This window comes from Paralichthys olivaceus, chromosome 12 (genome assembly GCF_024713975.1).
Source record: "Paralichthys olivaceus isolate ysfri-2021 chromosome 12, ASM2471397v2, whole genome shotgun sequence".
Classification (NCBI taxonomy): domain Eukaryota; kingdom Metazoa; phylum Chordata; class Actinopteri; order Pleuronectiformes; family Paralichthyidae; genus Paralichthys; species Paralichthys olivaceus.
This window is the reverse complement of record NC_091104.1, coordinates 8615256-8639273: the sequence shown is the minus strand read 5'-3', so window position 1 is coordinate 8639273 and position 24018 is coordinate 8615256. Positions and strand designations below refer to the sequence as shown.

General features: G+C 43.8%; 1 protein-coding gene across 2 annotated transcripts in view; it reads left to right on the top strand.

The window, feature by feature from the left end:
- Positions 1–2741: 2741 nt before the first annotated feature.
- Positions 2742–24018, top strand: part of fndc3ba (fibronectin type III domain containing 3Ba) — an 86474-nt gene continuing 65197 nt past the window's right edge. For both annotated transcript variants that reach the window (XM_069535941.1, XM_069535943.1), the window contains exon 1: positions 2742–2874. The gene's annotated coding sequence lies outside the window, so the exon portion shown is untranslated. The remainder of the gene's footprint in view (positions 2875–24018) is intronic.

The following is a 24018-nucleotide window of genomic DNA, read 5'->3' as shown; positions in this document are numbered from 1 at the left end:
GTTTAACCTGACTTGTGTTTGAGGTGTGAGAGCAGGATGTTTTCTTTACCTGTGATATCAGCTGCCTCTTTAAGATGATTTCTAATGTATTTAAATTCAACAGAACTGAATTGAATTCCTCGCTGACACACCATCCTGCTGCAGGGCCACTTTTTTTTTTTTTACAGGCTTAGAATTATACCAGTGGCTGTTTTCTCAGAGCAGTTGCTGGAATGTTTGTGTGTGGGTGTGTGTGTGTGCCAGCAAAGAGAAATCTAGAACTCAAGGGCAATGAGTGTATTTGGCTGAGTGTACTTACAAGGGAAGAGGTTGATTACAGCTGAAGACGAACAAGTACATAACGGACGGAAACACTGCTGCTGCTCAGCTTGTTTTCGTATCACTTGCACTTGTTCTTTATGCTGATGTCAATCAAAACCATGATCCAGAAAACTCACCAGGTTTTAAATCAAAACATCCAAGTGTGGTTCAAGCTTTCTGTCAATGGCTGTCTTTGTTTTAGAGTTGATTTTAAAACATAGCGCTTGCATGGCTTTGGTCTGCTGAGCTACTAAATCAGTCCTGACCAGCCCACAGCTTGAGATAAAGCCCCGCCAAATATTCCTCAGTCAGGCTGAAGACAAAGGGGGACAGGGCCTCTGCTGACGGAGCCCTAACTGTCTGGATGAGTTTATCTGAGGAACTCGGAAAACTCACTTTTACAATGACTTTTACATAAAGGTTTGTATGTGTCCCTTTTGTTCTTCTCTTTTCAGTGTGTTTTGCGTCTTCTTTGCCTTTAAAGTTTATTTTTTCACTCTTGAATTTCGATAATTTTTTCGTCTCTGTCTGTGTCAAACACTTTGTAACAGTTGTTTTGAAATGTGCTGTAAAGATAATTTTATAATTATGCAACAATTGCTTTGTCATTTCAGCTGAAGGATTCTTTAAATTCTTCAGTCTGGGACCAAAATCAATAAACTCCCATCTGGAGTTCTCAAAAAACCAGAAGCTGTATGAATTGTAAATGATTCACTTTCTCTTGAATTCACCTCATCGGTCTGAAATCTGAAATGCATTCAGTGTGTGGTTATGTGGCAAAACCTTTGTACTTGATGTGAAATATTTCTAAATTATAAAGCATCTGATCTGTAATTTTACTTCTGGTTATTTCAACAAAAGTTTTTATACGTTTGTGATGGAACTATTTAAATTATGCATTTGGCAAGGGGACACTTGTTGGCATTGATAACGCAACACACCCAAATAATCTCCTCCTCAGATTAAACTGTTCATCCATGCAGCTGTGCAGCCAGAGGGGGGGGGGGGGGAACTGAATGTATGTAAAGGTACAAACCCAAACACAGTCGAATATTTGTATTATCTTCTATCCTTGTGATGCTTTTCCAAACCCCTACATGGAACAGATTCACTCCTGTTTAGCTGTTTTGGACCTTGATTCTCAGTTTTTGACCTAAACATTTTTTTTATCTTAAGCACCAATGTCGGATGTGTGACCTTTGGACCTGTCAGCTGAGGGATGCCAGGTTTCAGTGCAGCCAATAGAGGGACTTTGCTCTGTTGTCCGAGTTGTTTTGGTGGCTCTGCATGTGATGAAGCTTTGATTCAGCTCAAAACCTGATACAGGCAGATTATTCAGAATTATCAAAAAAAAAATCACTGTACTATTCTATAAAAAAATATATTTATCCCTCATACACACTTTTATTGTAATAAATCTTTTTCTTCTTCAAGTGCAGTGAACACAGATAAAACTGAAGTAACCGTTTCTGGAGACAGGAAGGAAGCTGGAAATCTTGGTGTAGTCACTGACTCAGACCTTCAACGGCCACATTAACACAACCCCCATCTTGTTGCAACCTAGACAACCTATCGAGGATTGAGGGACTAAAATTAATGTTCTGTCCATTTATCTGCAGCCGACCTGATCATAAGAACTGCGGAGGTTCTCACTCTGACATTTACCTTCACACATGCACCACCTCTGGAGAAAACACGGAGGATCTGCAGAGTCCAGTGCATTTCTGAAAGCAGCTTTAGTTCTTTTAAATCAATACTGAACACTCTCTGTTTACCACGGCCTTTCATCAAATCAAATACTTACTCATGTCTTACACTGCACTGTTATTTTGACTCTTTTATTTCTTATTATACTTCCTGTGTGTGTTTATCTCTTTTAATAATCTTTTTCAATATTTGTTTTGGTATTGTCTTATGTTGCTCTCACAATTTGTCATGATGCCTTTGGTATTTTAAGTAAACTTTGAATTGCCTTGTTGTTGAACTGTGCCAAACAAAATAAGCTCAAGCCCGTTGTCAGTTACCACCAGTAATCCACTGTTTGTTCTCTTGCTGTAAGAGCGGATAAGTGACCGGAACACACTCGGGGACAGTGCAGGTAATTTGCTGCTGCAGGTTCTGACATGAATGATCCTCTGTGGCCCCCACGATGGATACATGTGAAACCGGCCTGGACTGGATTCAGCCTTAATTTGAACAGCTCTTTATTGCAATGACTAATCCACCAATAGAGAGAGATTCAATATTGACACATCATGTTAATAAATCACAAAACAGCAAAATGAGATGTTGCATGTAAAACACATAAAAAAGTCCTTCTCTCTCTCTCTCTCTCTCTCTCTCTGTTTTGGCTCTCCGGAGGGCGCACGGTGTATTACGGTAATACAGATTTTTTTGGGGGGGGGGGTGGATTGGAAGGGGGCGGGCTCTAACGTCCATGTGCGTCGCGTTTTGATTGACATGGCGGAGTCTCCCAGTACGCGTCGCGCCGCGCCAGCAGACAGGCAGGACCCGACCCTGGGAATAAAAAAACGCGCAGCTCCGTCTGTTTGAAGATTATTTTATTGCAGCGAGGTGAGTCTCCTTTTATCTCTTCAACACGACAACTCACAGACCCGCGGACAAACCGAGGGGAGAGAAGGTGGAGGGGGACGGGCGGGGGGGGAGAGACGGGAGAGAAACGGTGAAAAAGTTTTTTAAGAAGTGCGTGCGTGTTTGTGTGTGAGAGAGTTTGGAGAGCTGACGCCGGCAGTCTGGGCCACTTGGCGAGCGCGGAGGAAAAGAGAAAAACTTCCCGCGGAGTGAAGGAAGAGGAGAGAAGCGAAACTTTATTGTTTCACTGGCGAACTCGGTTTATTTTAGAAATAAAAAGCGTCTCATTAGTCGTGTTCGGATCCTTCGCAGCAACAGAGACACTGCGTCGGCCCGTGCGCCTCGGAGCCCCGCTGCCTTTGTGGTCCCGATTCCTCAGCTTTCACGAAAGAATGTGTTTTGTCTCCCGAGGACTTCAGATGGAGCGAGTGCGCAACAGCAGAAAAGAAAAAGGCGAAACAGGCTTTTCCTCTTCTCTCCTCTCTTCTTCTCTCTTCTCCTCTCCTCTCTTCTCCTTCTCTGGCTTTTCTGTAACAAAGACGCGCCAGTTGTTGCGAAGTTTGCTTCTTGAAATAGTCGCTTGTGTTGTGGCTGCGCACAAAGTAAAAAATCAGGAAATGGCCACTTTTATCGCTTGAAAAAAAAAAAATCAAGTTGGAAGCGAAGATGCTGAGGCAGTCAGATTTGACAGAGGAGGAGGAGGGGGGGGGGGGTTGCGAAATCATTGAATTGATAGTATATAGATTGGGGAATGGTGGTGGTGGGGGGGGGGTTGGTGATATGGCACTGTTGGATAACTTTCCATGAAGTGTGTGTGCGCGCGCGTTGCTGCTGCTGCTGCAGGAAAAAGGCTTTGGAGAAGAAGAAGAAAAAATAATCTCAACTCCAGCATATCCTAGCATTCCTTCCAGCCAGTCTCTCTCTCCTTCTCTCTCTCTCCCTCCCTCCCTCTCTCTCCCCCTCTCTCTCTCTCCCCCTCTTTCTCCCTCTCTCTATCAGAAACGACTACGTGTCTGTTTGTGCAGGGAAGACAAATCTCTCCCTGCCTCGCTGATGCAGACGTGGAAATCAAACATTGGGTCTCCTGCTGTAAAAAACGATCGATTACCTGCCCTCCACACACACACACACACACACACACACACACACACACACACACACACACACACACACACACACACACACACACACACACACGGGGAGATGTGCCAGAGAGAGGTTGGAAATTTCAAGATGCAAAAGATGACTTTTATTTTGGAAAAGAAAAAAGTTAATGACAGGACTGAGTGGTTAATTATCATGCTGTCATGATTAGTGGTCGAGGTGGTGGTGATGGTTGGGGGGGGGGGGGGTATAATTGGAGTTATGATTTTTGGGAATTTCATACTCCTCCTCTTCTTCTTCTTCTTCATCCTTCTCTTCTCCCTCCTCCTTCTTCATGCTCTGTGGGCTCTGGATCCAGTGGGCACGTTGGAGAATATAGGCGAAGGGAAAAAATAACCTAACACTTCTCTGAAACACACACACACAGACACACACAGTCTTACTTTTTCAAGGAAGAGAGAGAGAGAGAGAGAGAGAGAAGTAGGAGAAATCTGATCCCAAATAGATGACGTCAGATGACATTCCTTTGGTGGAAGGCTGATGTGGCCATGCGATTTTTTTCCTTTCTTTGAAAAACTGATATCCGACTCTTTTTTTTTAAGGGATGAGGGGATGGGGAGTAGATGAAGGGATTGGCTACCAGCTGAAAAGGTGTGTTTACGATTATGGTTGTAAAGGAATTCTCCCTGTGGTGCATGAATGGGCAATTTATTTAGCTGCCACAAGTCAGGGCCATTAAAACGTCTTGACATGGAAGTTTTTAGGCTGCAGCACAGCAGGCCAAGGTGTAGACCCTGGGAGGCAGGTAAAGCTTCAATTACACTGAAGTCCAGTGACATGCAGTTTTTGGAAAAATCAGAGGAAAGGAGCACGTCACAAATGATTTAAGTGTAACACCAACTCAGATTTCTGAAGTTACGCAACAGGTAAACTAAGGTTTCGTTTTGGGAAGGCACCGCTCCACAGCCCCAGGTCGTGTCTTATTGTTCCTTTGGGTTTCAGTCAGGGATGGTAATCTAGGCCCACAGCTCACAGCAAGTGTTGCATGTGAAAGAAATGCTGCAGAATGAGAGGAAATCGCTGCAGGTCTAAATAGCTGATAGTCAGAAGGTGCTGAACTGATCACCCCCTAAAAAGTGTGTTTTCCCTGCACACCTCCTCCTCAACTCAAGCTGGACGGGTTAATACCAGTGAGCAGTGTTCTCTGAAAGCTGAGCCGCTTTGGCTTCAGCATTGATACACAATAAGAATGTAAACAAAGCTCACAGGCAGGAGAAGTTACGAACCCCCCCCCACATGTGTTGGTGCTGTGTTAAGAGCAAATTAAATGAAATCAACAAGTTTGGATGAAGGATTAGTTTGGCTTTTTTTTTTTCTTAAGTGGCAGCTTTTACATCGTCGTGCTTTATGTGTGTGCTGTGGTGGAGCGCCTGCAGGAATGTGGTGCTGGAGACTCAAAACTCAAGTCTTGAGAATGTGGTGCGGGAGGAATATACAGTGGTGTAATGTAAGCAGGAATTTGCACTCAGAACTGATGCAATTGCGCGCAAGCGATTTTCTGTTTGAGCAAAATTTGTGTTTGTGTGTTGTTTTATTTTAGTACGCTGCAATTATGTGACGGAGGAGGAGGAGCAGTGTTTAGTTGGGAGTCAGGTTGAAGGAGGGTAACAGCCATTGTTGCTTTGGCCTCTTTCTCTGTCTTTCACAAGAAGAGCCAAAGGGCTTGAATAAAGCTTTATACACGTTAACGACCTTGGCTTTGTAGCCGCCGCAGCTTCATCACACAGGTACAACTCACTCTTCTTGATCAGGGTGATGGTGCGTCATCGCCCACACTTGGCTCACTCTGTAACTTTCCCGCTGCTTCGTCTGATCCCACTTAATCAGTTTGTCACTTGGTTTTATTCCACTTAAGTGGTTGACCGAGGACAGAAATAATGAGAACTAGAAGTCAAAAATATGTCACTTCTTCGGGGGGTAAAAACAACCTGGTGTTTCGGATGATTTGCCTCTGACATTGTGAGAGAGGTTATTCTCAGCCCGGTGAGGAAGTTGTTCCAATGTTTCATGAGGACTCGTGATGCATCCGTCCCTGCATCGCCTCAGACGTCATCTCGTGTTCTCAGCTTTCCACCTGCACCAGCTCTTGCTTTGCTGTTGGCCCAATAAAACCTGCAGGTTCGCCCGATCGAAAAATGAGGTCAGGGCAGGGCCAGGATGATGCTCACCGCTCTGTGTGTGTGGATGCGTGTCTGACTGGTAACCTCGAACATGTTATCCGAGGTTTACTGTTACAGAACAGCACTTGTGTGTCGGGAACAGAAGCTAGAGCAGCTATAGGGTTACACAGACAAGACAATGCATACCCTGGATAGTGTGTGAGAGCATGTGAAAGAGAGGCAAGAACAAGAGGAGGGCTTCGGATAAACCTCCTCACCATTTGTTTCCTGTTACATCGGCTTCCAGGAGTTAGGGCGCTTAACTGTGCCACTCGGACGTCTCAGAGCTGGTTACAGCTGCCAAACCTGGGCACATTAAATTTTACATTTTGAAAGGTGTTGATTGATTGATAGAAAATAAATCCTCATGTCGTTATGTGGACTGCGACAATAAACAGAATAACCGTGGTGTAATTTCAGATGTGTTATAGACCAAACGAGAAATTCACGAGTCCAGAAAGTATCATCAGGTTAGTGAAAAGAACTGTTCAACAAATCAGCAGCTGCAGTTATGATGCATATTTACTGATGGTGAAATGGTCTGTTAGTCGCGGACCATTTGCCCAGATTTGGAATTTTTCCACCCAGTAATTGTTCGGCCTCTGCATCACTGCCTCGCGTCTGCAGTGTGTATAAAGTCTGCTCTCGGTCGGACCATCTGTTTTCTCTGAATGCAACAGGTGTGTTTCCCAGAAAGATCGCTGCCTTCGCTGTTACTGTAAAAAAAAAAAAAAAAAGAAAAAGAAAAGTGCAGTTCAGCAGAGTGAGTAATAAAAGGTTTTCTCATTGGAGGGTTGGATGTGAGGTGGAGCCGCTCCACTGTGAGGTCAAGGGCCTGACACCTGGAGAGCAGGAGGAGAATTCTGCTCTTCCTCTCGTCTCTCTGTCGTCCTCATGATGCTCAGTGAGGAGACGGGTTTCTTTTCCCTGTGGTGAGAACAGAACTGCTGCTGTGACATGTGATGGAGTGCAGAGGAGCTCTTCCATTATCTAAACTTACATCATCCAATGTTTTATGTAGCTTTAAAAACAGATGGAGAGCCACTCTTCATCCATGTCATTCAATTATTGGGGCGACACCTCACTTTTGTTTTCATTATTGTTATTGAGCTTTATTGTGTGACCCTTATTTTCTCAACTAATTAGGAATTATTCATTATTTCTTTTGTCAAAACAGTCATGATAGGCAACCAGCACATTTTTAGAATTGATGAACCAAAATAGCTTCCAAAAAAAAGGAATCAATTACACGACTAGTTGATTTAACACAATGTTTCTGTACTATTTGTATTTATCAGTTCAGTTGCTCCTAATGATGCTGCTTTGCTAACCTGCTGTAAATAGGACAGTAAATTCCCTCTTAACTCACAAAACGTGGATCATACAGGATTTTCTAGACCTCGTTCAGACAGCTACGAAATTTAATTCCAACGATTTAACAATTGTATGATAAAAAGCATCCGATATGAGTCTTCCGCAGACATGTAGGCATCAGTGTTTGTTTCCCCCAAATGCACTGGTATGAAAACTCGAATTTTGCAGATTAAACAATCGAGAAAAAGATTTACCTTTTAAATTTTACATTTATAGTTCTATATAAATAATTGTATTTGTGTTTTCTTTTTATTAAACGTTTATTATAAAGTTTATGGTTGTAAAACATCAAGCCTCAGTTACAAGATAAAGACATCTTAGGAATCACTGACAATTTTCTTAAATAAGTAAATAATGTCCGATATATTATTATCGCAGTTGTTTTACTGATTTATCGTAAACAGTTTAGTATAGAGGTGAAGGAGAAGTCCTGTATTAGCAGACTTATCAGGATTTAGGTTATGACTCAGAAAGTACGTTTCTTCACAGACTCGTCCTCCCTTCAAAACAGAAAACAACGGTATGACCTATCTCAATACAGCAGCTGTTTATCTGCTCGACACTTTCACTTTCCATTTCCCAGCTTTTCCCTCCACACTCTCTCCCTTTCTTGCTGTCGTTTTCTCTCCCATATGAACGGTGGCTTTTTGTTGAAGTATCCCAGCATCTCATGTTTGCTTGGCACAGAGCTGTAATGTTTACCCTCCTCCTCTCATTCTCTCCGTCTCCCTTCCTCCCTCCTTCCCTGCCTCCCTCTCGTTCTCCAGAAGCCCATCTCCCCCCGGGGTTTTTTTTTTGTCTCCCTTGATAATTTCCTGCATTGTTGACAGTTGATTTAGAAGAAGATAAAAGAAGCCTTTCAACTTCTCTGCCACCCCACCTCCGTCCTCCGTCCTCCGTCCTCCTGCCTCTTTTCCCCCTCATTGCACACTCCTCTCCTCTAGACTCTCATTTCTGGTTTTAAATCTAAATCTAAAAGAACAGATTTACTAAACATTTAGAACAAAAAAAAACTTGATGACATAATTCAATATCAAGTAAAAGGTTTCATAACAAATAACTCTGCTCGCCCTTGACTTTTTTGCTTGCTCATTACAAAAAGCAATAATTTGTTGTACAGCTACAACTAAAAAACATTAAAAATATTTACAACATTTTTAAAAATCGTGAAAAGAACTGTCCTGCATCAGACCAAGGTCTTTACATGTCTCGTTTCGTTCGACTGTGACTGTGCAAAAGACGTTTTTATATTATTGTTGAAATGCTTTGAGGAGGTGTTATTGGCTTTTTCTTCTTTTTCTTTATGTTTTCCATATTTTATTAGGTCACTGTAATGATGTTAAGTTCCTGTTGTTGAATGGAGCTCATGCAATGATTATTAAAGAAGATGTATCTCTGTGGTAATGATGCTCATCTTATCCTCTCTGCGCTTCCTCTCTCCTCTCTATCCTTCTCTTTCATCCCTTCTTACTTTTCTTCAGCTGAACTATTATGTGACAAGCAGTTTGCTGATAACATTTTGTTGTTGTCTGTATCACGGTTTGGTGGAAGGAGCCCTCTGTCCAGTTTCTTCGCGTTGTCACGTTATCGAACCACTATGCTGAGTAAAGATTTTGCCTAACGACGAGATTAAATCACCATGGCATGATGCTGGTGATCAGATAAAAAAAGTTGTGATCTTATTATAGAGTTATTTTTAGGTGGTTACAGAAGGTGTATTATATAACTATACCTCAGAAAAATACAGTATCCTCAATGGAGGGAATCTCCATGGGAGTCTCGAATTCAAAATCCAGTTATAGAGATCCCATGCCATATAATCAAATATGAATATTAAGCAAAATTGGTTATTTCAAGTCAGACCAGTTATTTAAAATCCTTCATACTTGACTGATGTGTGTTCTGCACGTCTGATTGGCTCTTTGTATGTTTTGGTCACCATTGTCACAATAACAGCAGGGGGTGTAGTATCAGATGGCATTTTAAAATGTGCCTGTCTTTACTGTCAGTGATGTAAGTCAGTAGGTGAATTGTCGCACTTGATTCCATTTAAGGTCAAGCAGACATCATCCCTCCGCTGCAGCTTTGAGTCATTGCTCATCGCTCTGTGTCATTTGAAAGTCCTGACAGCGGCTGCACGGCGGCTGCAGCTGAGGCGACAGGACGGGCAGACCGATGTATGAGGAAGAGAGCAGATTATTGAAGGGAAAAACATAATAATCATGATATTATATCTCTGGTCTTGTGGACACAGGCCTGCAGGAAAGCCGGAGCGATTCACCACCGTCAATGTGTAGCGCTCGGTCACCCTGCCCCGCTCGTGCCCTCACACAAGTTCCTCGGGGGTATCGTCCATAGAAATAGCTTGTTGAAGAGCTGTCCACTAGCGTGTGTGTGTGTTCAGCTGGCCAAGAGGATCAAGCGTGCACCTGTACACACACACACAACACCATCTTAACACACATGCACCAAACATACGCTCATGCAGAGTTGACTTTACGTGCCTGCATTAGCATGCCAGGCGTGTTGGTGTTGCTTGTTGGCAGGCCCATGGAAAGTTCCGCCACTCGTTAATGGCTGTTTCTATGCCTGACTGTGAGCGTTTCGACTGTGTATCTCAAGTGTCCGCTGTGTGTGTTCTAATGTGTGTGTGTTGGATCGGAGGAACTGAATCTATATCTGCTAATATTTCAGATCGTCCAATTGGAACCGTTGCATGGGGACACTTTCAAGCATTTTCTGTTTGTGTGACCATGTGTGTTTGTGCATGTTTTACACACTGTCACATGTTGCCGGGTTTGAACGTCCAGACTTGATGGTTCATGGAAGAAGTCGGTGTTTTTAATGCAAACCCACATGTTTTATTGCTTTTCCCTCGTTACAACACCCACCTCTGTCCCCCTCTCCAGAGCATGCAGACACACACTGACCCCTCCTCACATCCGGCCCCTCGTCCACCCGGCCCTGGCTCCGCATACCTGTCGTCTCTACCTCTTGTCCTTTTGTCCCTTACAGCGTATTTCCACAAAGTTAATACGGTTAAAAATGCCGGTCGTAGTTTTCAGAGGTTTTCATAAAGTTTCCCCAACCGTGTTAGAACTCAGAATCTAGAGTTGAATTGTTAAATCTCGTGTTGCATAAGGAAGGGGGGGCAAACACAGTGACTGAAACAAACTGTTAATGCTGTTGTATAAAAGTTTATATAATAGAAATTTAATCGCAACTCATAAATGTGACTTCTCAACCAAATCAGCAGGAATCCAACATTGTCTTTGCCGGCATCATTGAACTGGAAAAGTTTTATTTACCTACTTATAGGTACCTTACCTTACTAAATATTTTGATTTGAAAAGAAATCGTTTTTCTGATTATCAGGCTCAATGTGGACATCACCTAAGTTCTCCCATTTTCCATCACCTCTTCCCTCCTTGCCCTCAAGCTGGACCCCCCCACAAATTGCTAAACATCCCAAACACACACACACACACACACACACACACACACACACACACACACACACACACACACACACACACACACACACACAGACACAGACAGACACAGACATGCGGGTAGGCAAGCAGAAACACACAAAACCACTCTCACACACCCACATCCCTAGTGTGTGAAATCCTGAGGCTGATTGAGGAAGAGGAATGTGACCTTGTGACCCCAGGTTGTGGGGAGGGGTGTTATAAATGTGTGTTTGTGTGTGTGTGTGTTTGATGTTTGGGAGCAAGTGATTGTTTGTACACTTTCCATTGGTTTGCTATTCCTAGAAGCGTCCTGTCTGGTTTTTCACACCAATTCAGTTTTGGTCTAATGGATTAAACTCTGCTGCACGTTCATAAACACATCTGTGAATCTGTCATAGCATTAAACCTCTAAAGAGCCATTCATTCACTATTTGCTCTGTTGTACATTTAAAGATTGTGTGGGAGAGTGTGTGTGTGTGTGCGTGCACATATCTCAGACTCAGTTGCTTTCTTGTCTATGAGAGAGGAGATAGGTTTCTCATGTAGGTGTGACTAAATACTCTTTCTTTCTCAGCGCACACACACGCACACACACACACACACACACACACACACACACACACACACACACACACACACACACCACCCACTGAGCAAGCTTTTTCATGGCTCATAAAACTGATCATCTGAATGTCTCTTGGTGTTTCGTGTGTTCGTGTGCATGTAAGAGAGAGAAGAGGGAGTAGAATTTACTTATTGACTTGGCATAGCTGTCTTAATTAAGACTCATGGCATGCAGCCCTGACGGTGTAGATGCCGTGCTGTGTGTAGAGGGCCGGACGGCAGCAGGTCCACTCGCAGTGAATGTAGACTCATTGTCTGGACTCTGTGGTTGTCCTCATTCGCTCCTCTTTACGCCACGCTCGTTATTTAGAGCTGATTGTGCCGATTGTCGGTTGTTGCGTTGAAATCTGCGTTAATGCAGAGGTCTCGGGATGGAGAGACGGTACAGCAAACTTCACAGCAGAGATAAAACTACCAACATAAAGTTGGTGTCCTGGACGTATCTGAATACTACAGAATTGGGAGTCTCCCTCCTGTTGGGCTGTTGACCGTCTCATCAGCAGGTAACCTGGTCTAACGCTGGTGGTTAACCGAGTTACGAGTTCCCAAACACCTCACGCTGTAGCTGTGAGAATTGGAGCGTCTAAAAGAAACAAGTCACACACTCTCCCACAACATCTAGAAACATAAATAAACACATTTGTGTTTTTACATTTTATATACTGTATATATACGTGTATATATAAGTCAAGCCAATTCTGCACCTCCGGCTCCGAAACCATCATATACAGTGATTTATGAAATAAATGTTTTATTTTATTAGCATAGATTCAGCTAATGTTTAAAAGATCAGAAAACAGTTGTACATCACACTGTCATGGAGCACATCAGATGTCATGTTTTGTTTGACCAAAAGATTAAAGTTGAAAAAATGTTAAATTTTTAAGTGAAGTTGTCATTCTAGAATATTCTCAGTGAGTTTTGTAACATTCTGGCAATTTTCAGCCATAATCAAGACTCAAATTAAAAGTTAAAGTCACAGTTGTGCCAAGTGTAACTTTATTTAAGTTACTATATAACTTTATATATTTCTTCTGAATAAACTCACACACACACACATGCAGTATTATATTGTGTCGAGCGTCTGATTCCTGCGCATTCTGTGGTACAACTTTGGGTTTTGGGGTCAGACTCCAGGGACCGATTAGCTGAGATGTTTATCGTGGATTTTACAGTCAAAGCCCAACAAAAGTTATATTTTTTCCCTCAGTGTAACCCTGAGCCAAATCATACTCTAAACCTGAACGTGCACGTGAAACCGCTCTTCACGAGGAACCATACAGTGAGGAATCTGCAGCTGCAGTGTTTTGGTTTGGAGTCAGGGCTGTAAGTTTTCTGGCTGCAGTGTGAGACTGAAAATATTCCCCGCTGCCTGCCAGGGTATACAATGTATTGTGTGTGTTTATGTATGTGTGTGTGCTTGTTTTTGTGTATTGGAATTCAAGCATGCCTGTGTGCACCCGAACGATGTGTTTGTGAGGCCTGTGTCTGTGTGCCGACGTGCACACCGAGGAGGAAGTGGCTGTGTTTGTTTAAACTAAGCACGCTCAGCCATGTGGGACAATTTAGCGGGAATGAGAACCCCCCTCCAAGCATGCATTGCTCTGCTCCCCCCACCCCACCCCCAAAACCCTCTGAATGGGTGGCTGTCTTTTGAAAACTGAGGGGTTGTTTGGGAAGTCGGGCCAGTAGGTGGTGGTGATGGTGGTGGGGGTGGGGGAGTAAGGATGAAGGGCGGAGGAAGAGGGGGAAGAATGAGGGCAGGGGGAATGCTGAGACAGGTTAAAGCTGGAAGTGGGGCAGAGGAGGGGGAGAGGAGAAGATGACATAGGAGGAAGGCAGAGAGTAAGAGCGAGAGCGTAGAAATCAAAGTGTAATCGGTGCATTGGAAGTTTGTTTGTGGTTTGTCCGGATTTACTTACGTCCATGTCTGTCCGTCCCATACCTGGACTTCGATATCTCAAGAATGCCTTGAAGGAATTTCCTCAAAGTTGGTGCAAATACCCAAAGATTCGTTTTTTGGTGGTCAAAGGCAAAGGTCCCATGATCATGCGTAGTTATGAACTCAGTGTATCAGGAATGCCCAAAGGGAATATCATCAAATCTGTTGCAAACATCGACTTGGACTCAAGGATGACCTGAATAGAATTTGGTGGTCAAGGGTCAAGATCATGGTAGTCTCACAACGTATGTTTTTGTTGAACATGATATCTTAACATCAGTTTGAGGGAAAGTCTTCAAACTTTCACTTGGACTCAAAGACAAAACACTTTTTAAAAAACTTTTGATCAGTTGTCACTCAGACTCAAGATTAAGTGATTATTTTTCAGTTGTCAAAGGTAGTGGTCACTGTGACCTTATATGAATCTAGAAAAAAAGTATGTATAAACCTGCACTGGTTGGCATACAACTGCAGTGCAGTCATTTTATTATGAAAGGCATGAAACCACCAAGTCATACACACACACACACACACACCCTTATCTGAGCTGCCACTTTAAAAGAATCCAGCTCTGCGTGGAAAAAGCATCGTATCTACGCTAAAGGGCTGAATTACATGGAACCAACTGCATTACACAGCAATAAGGAACGGACCAGCCTAGGCAGGAGGTTGTGGTGGATGAGGACATATAGAGGAGACATGAATAAAGATGTGGAGCTCATGCAGAGCGGTCGCTGTGTACTGTCATGCTAGAATAATTTTGTCATGTCTGGGATGCAAATGAAAGTTTGATGAATGTTTTAAGGCCCCTGAGAGCTGCATCCTTTATGTGTGTGCATGAATTAGAAATGACAAAGAGGGAGGGTTTGGACCTGAGTTCACTCTGTCCTCAGATGTCCATGGCGACAAGGAGAGATATTACAATTCCATGTAAAACAAATGACTTGCTTTTCCTTTATATATTTCTGTTTTCAAATTTCTTTTATCAATGGCTTATTGGCGTGTGTTTTTCTGCTGTTGTGTCTGACCATCTTTGACACTGACAGATAAAGGAAACACTTGCGTTTACTTGCACAACCCATAGCAGGCATTTGGTCAACAGGTTAAAGATCAGAACATCAGTGGTGCCGTGTCTGTGAAACTTTGCCCTAAGGCTAAAGTTATAAAGACAATCCCTGCAGGAATGTTTCAGAGATACTACACCCCTTGTGTTTATTTTAGCTGTATCTACGTTAATGTGTTGAACATGGCTCATAACGCCACCTAGTGTTTCAAACTGTGTCGGAACTTGCAGGGCCAAAGCTTACGCAGAGTCAACATTCTCTTGAAAAGTGGGCACTGACTCTGAAATTTGCGTTCACACATGCACGTCCTCCCGGGAGAATTCGGAGGATCTGTGGAGTTCCGTTTATGTCTGAAAGCAGCTTTAGCGAGCACCCCAGCTGACTTGTGTGTCCACAGCCCCACCATGCTACCTCCCCACCAGTCAGCCCAACTCAGCTTTTAGTCTACCGGCTTGTGGGATCAGCCTCCCGGTGTGTGGCCAGACTGAGCCTTGGAGATCCGAGGTGTTAGGGAGGGGTTTTGCTGAGAGCTTACCTCAGGCCTGGTACTCCTCTCTGGGCCGCAGAGTGCTCAGCCCTCAGCCTCTCTGGATCTGATAGAGAAACGGCTCAACTGTGTTTGTGGGAGGAAGTGAGGGAGGGAGGGATGAGAGAGGGAATGAGCAACAAGGAGCGCGGGGAGGGGGGCTGGAAGCGCTGCCATGAAGAAGAGTGAGTCATGTTCATGTGCTTGTGGGAGAATAGCCACTTCCTCTGTGTTGAACACACACAAACACACACATACAGCGTGTTCTCAAGGCGTTGGGATGTTAATAGGGATAATGAAGACGGAGGTTTTGGTCGGCATCAGCCTCAAAGATGGCGGCGGTGTTATGGACGTTGATGAGGCTGATGGAAACAATTGATGACAGTTACAAAAGGTTTAATGATGATTATCAGGGCGGGGGAGGTTTTGTGTTTGTGCAGGCCTATTAGTGATTCGTCTGGTGTGTGGTCCGCGCAACCGAACCTCCAGCATCTGTAAATCAAACGAGTCTGGCCATCCTGGCTGATGTAATTGGTGGAAACGTCAGTGTCTCTGGGCGAGATAAACGATATCGCAAAGTCACTTTGCCCCCCCCCCTCCCCATGTTAGAGTGTTTGCGTTAGATCTGTTTATGCTCTGACTCCCACACAAGGTCCCACATCATTCCATTTTATGATTTTCTCAGTTGTGTTTTTGTCTCCTCTCCTCTCCTCTACCAAGTTGCGTCGCTGCTACGTGGCAAGCGTTGGACTGTCAGGGCCTCTACTGTGGGTTTACTGCCTGCTGGCCTCTGACCAAACACACACACACACACACACACACACACACATATATACACGCAATCACACACACAAACACATGGCCAGCCCTCAGCCGTACAGCTGCAAGAGGGAGGGCTCACTGGCAGATGCACACATCTGTTGGAGCTGTGTTAATATGAAGCTAACATAGACCTCCAGAGCAGATTGTATGTGCTGTGCCTCCATGAATGTTTCAAACTGGCTTCTCCCGGCTCTTAATTTGCCGGACTCATTTAATTTACTCTCACCCTATGTCTCACTCACACACACACACACACACACACACACACACACACACTGCCTGCCGTCTGTGGTATGACAGACAGCACTAATGTTTGTTCTGGAGCAATAACACAATTAGAATTCCACACATTTCTCCCTCCACACACACTCAACCTCCGGCCCCATCATCTGCCCCCTCCCCAACTCCTCTTCCCTCTCCTCTCCCCTCTCCTCCTCCTCTTTCTCCTCTTCCCCCTCATCTTTCCAGCCTGCCTCCCTCAGTTAACAGATTGCTGTCAGTTCCACCTTGCACAGACAGACCACAGACAGTATTGATTTAATAAAACTGCATCGCTTTGTTTTTCACCAAACTGCAGAGCTGTGTCACTCACGTGTGTGTGTGTCTGTGTGTGTGTCTGTGTGTACTTAATCTTAGGACGGATCGACTTCCACTTAGGATTTGATGCATGATCACCTGCATACACACACACACACACATATACACACACACTGGAAGTATACTCCCACTGCTCTTGACCTGATAGCCATTTCCTCTTCATTTTGTTCTCAAGGAAAACCGATGCCTCACCTACCCCTCCCTCCCTCCCTCTCTTCCTTATCCTTTCTCACCCTCTCCTCCCAGTCTCCTTTTCTTTCTCTGCAGTCCCTTTACAGTCTTTCTCCACCTTTCTTTCTCTGTGACCCTGTTTTGTGTTCCTCTGTGTGTTGAGGGTGTTGTCTTGACCCTGAGAGAGTGTGTGTGTGTGTGTGTGTGTGTGTGTGTGTGTGTGTGTGTGTGTGTGTGCATGTACGTTATGTAACTGTAGTCTCTCTCTGGAAATGGGCTGCCGCTTCTTTGAGCTACGCTTGTACTTCCCGCCCACTGCTCCGGCTGCAGCCTATGAGCAGAGCCAACAAGTTCCCATCAGCCAGTGGGAGAGGGGAGCTGTGTTTTGACAGGGCAGTGGAATGCGAGGGAAGGCGGGGCCTTTCCAGGAAGTGGATGGCAATAGAGTCAGATCCTGGAGTCTTTGGCTTAGCTACTTATTTGGCACCCTGGAACAGACTGAAAGTCATTGCACTCTGTTAGTGTGGAGACAAGCTGATTGAAACTGTTAAAGGTTTGTGTTTTAAGTGTGTAAAACAGCATCCTGCTTCGTTTGTTCCGTCTCAGTTACTGAAAGAGGAGTTAGACGAGTGAACTCTGCCTTTTGAGTCATTTTAAGATATCTGACGTTGGACTTTGTGACAGCGAGAAAGACGAACAGTCCACTGAGCTGAAGTCTTTGGCTCATCTGTTTTTGGCCTGTGCTCCTGGAAACCACCCCTGATGAGAGGATTGGATGGGTGGGTAGATGGATGAGAGAATGACAGGGGAGAAAGGCTTCGCCCAGGGTGCTCATTTTGTGTATGTGGAGGGCGAGGGAGGGATGGATGGGGGAGAGAAGTGCTGAGCTGGTCGTTTACCAGGCTGAGTCCTGACTTGTCTGTGCTCAGGCTGCACACAACAATCTTCAGAATGCTTGGCATTTAGAGGAAACTGGGAAAAAAATTTGACAAGAGGGAAGAGAAAAAAAAACACGAGAGAGAAAAAATAGTTCTATGGAAGAAATAATCCAGGAAAAAGATTGAAGAGATTGAGTGTTATTTTTATGCATCTTAAACTTGAATTAATTAGATGCAGTGTGATGGTTCAAGATTTCATCAGAAAGTGACACTGAGAGTCGGGGTGTTTTCTGCATTTCTTCGAAACCAACTGCAGATTCTTAATAGCTCCACATCTGCCATGAGTTATGTGTGAGATTCAAGCAACAACCACAGCGTAACCTTGGAGACTCGTTTGCATTCTGTAAAAGTGGAGAAATGCTCGTTCATGCAGGGAATGTGGGACGTGGCAATGACAAAACTTCCAAAACTGCAGCATTGTTGTGATAAGAAGAGCAGCAGCCAGAATCTGGAGGAGAAAAAAAGGCCCCTGGCAACAAAGCACAGCCATTTAGACTCATGGACTGTTTTTGTTTAATTCTCAGTTGGGGACATATATTTTCAATTCAGTTTTTTCATTGATATGCTCATTCTATGCACATACCCCTGGTTTGGCAGGTTTGCGTAGTGATGCAACCGATCGCTCTGCACCCACCCCAGTCTTTCAGAAATTCAAGCAATCTTACATCGAAGAAAGCAGATTTGTTAAGAAGAGTCTTGTTTTTGTTGATATTACAAGGAAATAGAACAGAATAGAAGCAAATGACAGCTGTTCAAATTTGTGATGCAGAGGTAAAACTGCCTTCAGAAAAGACTTGCTTAAAATCAAATATAAGCCACGAGCAGTATCTGGCTGGTGAAAGTCTTTCGTTCACCATCAGATGTGGTTTCATGTGGTGCTGGATCTCATCTGTTTCGGGGGGGAAAGGTGCCCTACAGGCCTCAGTTCAATGGGTTTGGTGAGGAGCTTGTTCATACATGGTTTGCAAGTGGAGTCTGTGTGTGTGTGTGCGCTTGTATGTGTCCATTGCATTCCACTCCACCCGTTCCAAGTTCTTCTTCGTGGATGACATGTCATTACCGCAATTACAGGGCAAGAGGACTCCGACCATACACACACACACACACATATGCACATACAGATTCATACATATCCAAACCAAATGCATGCAGTCATCCTGAAGAACGAGCTGAATCTCTAAATTTTGTTTTAGGACACTTCCCCACTGTCCCTCTCTTTCAGCCTCTCAATGCACAACCTCTCACTCACTCACTCACACACACACACACACACACACACACACACACACACACACACACACACACACACACACACACACACTGGCTGCATATGTGCAGGAAAGCTGCTGGGCCGACATGGGAACACGAAGAGGTTCCATCTTTTATAAATCCCCTCTCTGTCTTTCCCAAGTGTGTGTGTGTGTGTGGTGTGTTTCTGTCTGTGTGTGTGTGTGTGTGTGTGTGTATTCAGGCTCCCCTCACAAGTCCAACATTCCTCTTTGCCTTCCTCTCCACCTTTTTTTCTCTCTCATCCCTCCCCCTCCTCCCTTTTCTGCTTCTCCCCCACCTCCACTCCATCTCTCTCTCTCTCCTCTTGTGAAAAGGTACTCAATCTGTGTGTGTGTGTGTGTGTGTGTTTTAGAGAGAGGGTGAGTAGGGGAGGAGAGGGAGGGAACAGGTCTCTCATGGAATGAATACCTTTTGTAAAAGGAGCTGGGGTTGAATGGGAGTGGTGTTGGTGGCAGTTTCCCACCATATTTAGAAGCTACCCCCTTTTCTCCACGCACACACACACACACACACACACACACACACACACACACACACACACACACACACACACTGCTGTGTGTATGTGTGCATGTGTAGTGAATGCCAGCACAGATTCAAGTTGCCAGCTGATAAGAAGGGACTTGGATCGATCCCAGTCGTGTTTGGTTTACACTGTGTTTGTGAAATTATATTCTTATGCATTTTGTGTGAGTGTGTGTGTGTGTGTGTGAATGTGTTAACTGGAATGAGTAAACAACTCCTGAACTCCGTGCTTCACACACCCAGGATGATCAAAAGGACACCTACATCTCTCTCTGTTATCTGTCTGCTTTTATGTCACTACATTTACATGCACATTACATCCTGATGCTGAGAACAGTGATATGAATTATCTATTTCTGTATTGATGCTGTTTCTCTACACTTGTATGATGAATGTGCTTCCAGAGTGTGACTGACTTATTCATTAGTGATCTCAGGTTCATCTGTAGTTGTCACTGATATCCAGGCTGCAGATTCTCATGACTGTCCAAGCACACGATCACAAAGAACGTTGCCTTGCATTCCATTTAATGTTCAGTCTCACTTTCAATTCTGCTTTTCAAGCTGTTTGTCTTTTTTGCTTGTTTCATTAACTTCAGGAAAATCTCCAGTTTTATTGGAAGCTCAGAAAGTTCAGCCCAGATCACATCGATGCAGGGTAGAGAATCAACCAGCAACTTGTTAAACACGCCATGCATTTATAATTTAATTATTCCAGTGAATATAAATGTGTCATGCTTTTCTGCAGTCTTTATCTCTGGATCGGCTGCCTTTGGTCTTTCTCTTCTCTTTTTTTTAGAGTACTTTTGCAACTCTAGAAACTTCATAAACTAAAAGGTTCAGGAACCAAACATTTGCAGTTCATATTTGAGTTTATTTTCTCTTCACTGCTTCCTAGACCTAGGAGATGTGAATGTTGGGCAATCTAAAGCTGCTTTCAGACATACACTGAACAGGACGTGCACGTGTGAACGCAGAAGTCTGAATGTGAGCCTCCGGATTAGCTGCGGCTGCCTCCTGGCCCCCTAGTGTAGAATCTCCAGGAATCCAGGAGACTGTGGTGTGAGAACACAGCAGTGGATCCACCGCAAGTGATCTCCTCAGCAGCATTTATACGCTACATCCTGCCTCTGTCTGCTGCACCCGGCTGCTACAGCACTCCTGAGGGTAACGTCCGTATCCAATTCTCTGGACTTCTCTGAAAACGACTTAAGAAGAAGAAATGGCAAAAGTCCAGCTCCCAATAAGACTTGTCAGAATAGTGACACTACGGAACACAGCACTAGTTTTTAAATCGGCCTGATGGTATTTAAACTGGTAGTTATGTAAGATTCTTGCAAAGCTTATGTATTAACAGCCAAGAACTTTGAGTACTGCAAACTCTGTCCCTCTATTTTGCAGCTGAATCAAACAGTAATATGTTGGGTTCAAAAACAAAACCAGCTTTCAGCTCCTGAGTATGATAGAGTTCCAGAAAAGTCAGTTTTCTGTATAAAAGAGTTTTAATTTCTTCTTTCTCTCTGCTTGTGGATATTAGCGGAGTGTGTCTGGTTTTGGTTTCTGTGCTTAATTGTTATCCAGGGCAGGAAACAGCAGTTCTTCTTGGTGGTCTGACCACAGTTGGTCCGAACAGGCCACAGTGAAGCGTCTCGTGGAGCCATGAAGTTTGTATTAAGTGAGATTTGATTCCCTCACATGATGTGTTTCCCTCTTCTGCAAATCAGTGTTTTTGTGTTTATCACTTCAATAACACAGTTATAGATGTGTGACAGCTTATAAATGAATGCTAATATGAAATAACACTCAACAAAAGAAACATAAAACATCTGCTGCTAAATGCGGCACATTTAATTCAGAATTTAAGCTCAGGACACATACACTTATTCAATATTACTAGAAAAGCACCATCTTGTCAGTGTGTAACTGAGACAGACACATTCCTCAGATGAAAAACGTTTCCAACTCTGCCTTCAAATCAGGTTTTTATGGCTCAACCTGCTTTCAGCAGGAGTTTCTGGACTTTTATAGATTTCTATCATCTTCCCTTCCTGCCCGCTGATGATAGTGCTTTTGGGAACTGAAGAGTTATATCTGAAATCAATGCTTGTCTCTTTTCTAAGAAGGACTCGTCACATCTGTCATGTGTGAATCATGTATCATGCTTCCAGAGAAGCAGAGACTGACTTAAACCGTGAGCTAAGTTTGGAATAAAGCAGTTTGCCAGCTACACAGGATAAAAGTAATTGAGAAGTTTATCAGTCAGTGACTGGTGGTGAATTGTGTTGAAGGCTAAGGAAAAGTCAACAAACAATAGCCTGTCATGATTCGTTCTCATATCTAAATGTGCAGAAGGACAAAAAGAGCTTGAATAATGTTAGAAACAGCCCCCTCGAGCCTAAAAGGAAACTCCAGGGGAAAGGCTTCAAGGCTGTTTTCATGGCCATGGGGATTTGATATTATTATGATTCTTCAAAATAATAATTTCAGTGCTTCCATAGACAAAGGCAATGGAATATTGCATCTCATATTTGAGCTTTTGCTTTTTCTTACTATGTAGATCAAACAAATCCATTAACTTTAGAGGAAAAACACAAACGAGGAGAACCAGACATGCTTATGTATTGATTCAGCATTACAGTGCATGAGATTTGCCAGGAGATGACTAACTTTCACCCTCACAGCTGCAGAAATTAAAAAGCAGCAGTCAGCTTAAGCAGCAATTAGACGGGCGGGAGGTGCGTGCATGTATTACACCAGTGTGAGCATGACTTCTTCATAAAACTCAGTACTAAGCTATCTTAAAGGTCCAGTATGCAGAATTTAAGGCGATCTGATGACAGAAAGTTCTCTTATAGCTCTTTATATCTACACAGGGAGGGGTTCCTTTTCCACAGTGTCATCCATGTTGCACCACCATGTTTCTACAGTAGCCCAGAATGGACAAACCAAACACTGCGCTCTATAGAGGACCAGATTGAGTTTGACTTATGTTGTGTTAAGGCCACAGTAGGGGATCTGGATAAGGATAGGTTGGCGGAGGGGTTTCTGTTGGTTGCAATCTGCACCCTCACCACTAGATGCTGCTCCACTGTGCACACCCGGTCCTTCCTCTCTCTTTCTTCCTATTTGTTCTTTAGTCCACGTGTGAGTCCACTTCCCACATTATTGATCTTACATTTGGCGTTGTTTGTGATTTCATGACAGTGCAGTGCGATGATTTTGCAGTGACGAGCCGCTGCTACGCCGGCACAGTTTAGTTTATTTTTGTCTTTGCTCAAATTCAAGACTAGTTTCCAGGACCAAGATCTATTCTAGAGAGGTTTTCGCCTGTTTGGAGGTTTCACAAATGTGTGCTTGTCTGAGTGTGTGTGTGTGTGTGTGTGTGTGTATGTGTTTGTATTTCTATGACTGTGTGTGTGTGCGGGTCGAGAAAGAGAGAGAGGTGTGAAGCAGTCGACTGGAAGTAAGTCAGACAGTCTGCTCGGAGGTTGTGAATATCCTTTATGCTTCATCAGGATGGACACACTCTTCGGGTGTGTGTGTGAATGATGAATGACTGTATGAGTAATGAGTGTTGTGTTATGAGGTCAGAGCTGCCTCTGCAATTCTGGTGTGTGTGTGTGTGTGTGTGTGTGTGTGTGCGTGTGTGTGTGTGTGTGTGTGTGTGTGTGTGTGTGTGTGTGTTACATATAGGTGTGTGTGTGTTTTAGTCTATGCATCTTTTATGTCCAAGAGAGGCAGTTTCCATGCATACACAGGGCTTTCTGTGTAATGACCCTGACATACGCATGCGCATATATACACAAACACACACATGCACACTCATGCTTTTTACACACATACACACCAAAAACATTCATAGACTTGGACAAGTGGGTGATTGTCTTCTGGATCCAACATGGAATTTTTCAATTTAACACTGTATCCCTGTTGGGAATCGACACCTTATTCCTCCCACATTCCACTGGGGAACGGAAACCAATGTGTGTGTGTATGTGTGTGTGTGTGTGTGTGTGGTCATGTCTGAAGCTGTCAACAGCAGCATCCATCTGGTAATGATTCCACTGGAAAACAAAGGTCATTATTCATTCATTGATACATTAAATTCCCAGTTATGTGCATTGGATCCTGTTGGAATATATGCAACACACCACAGAGAGCAGCTGCGAGGGCGAAAGTGTATCTACATTTTCTCCACATCTCACTTCCATCATGACTGAGCCTTAAGGCCAATTTATATCTCTGTTTATAATCAGCGCCATAGTTACGGCGTGCAACAGACGCTGGTGTGTAACATCCCTAGAAATGTAACCTCCACAGCATCTGTGATTGGTCCAGTTGGTCGTATGTAGCATCACTCATGTCTCTCAGTGGGCGAACAAACTATTTAATTCATCCTCCCTCTGCCTCCGTGAAAAGTAAAAAGTTATTTAAGTCTCCATTGTTTGAACTCTG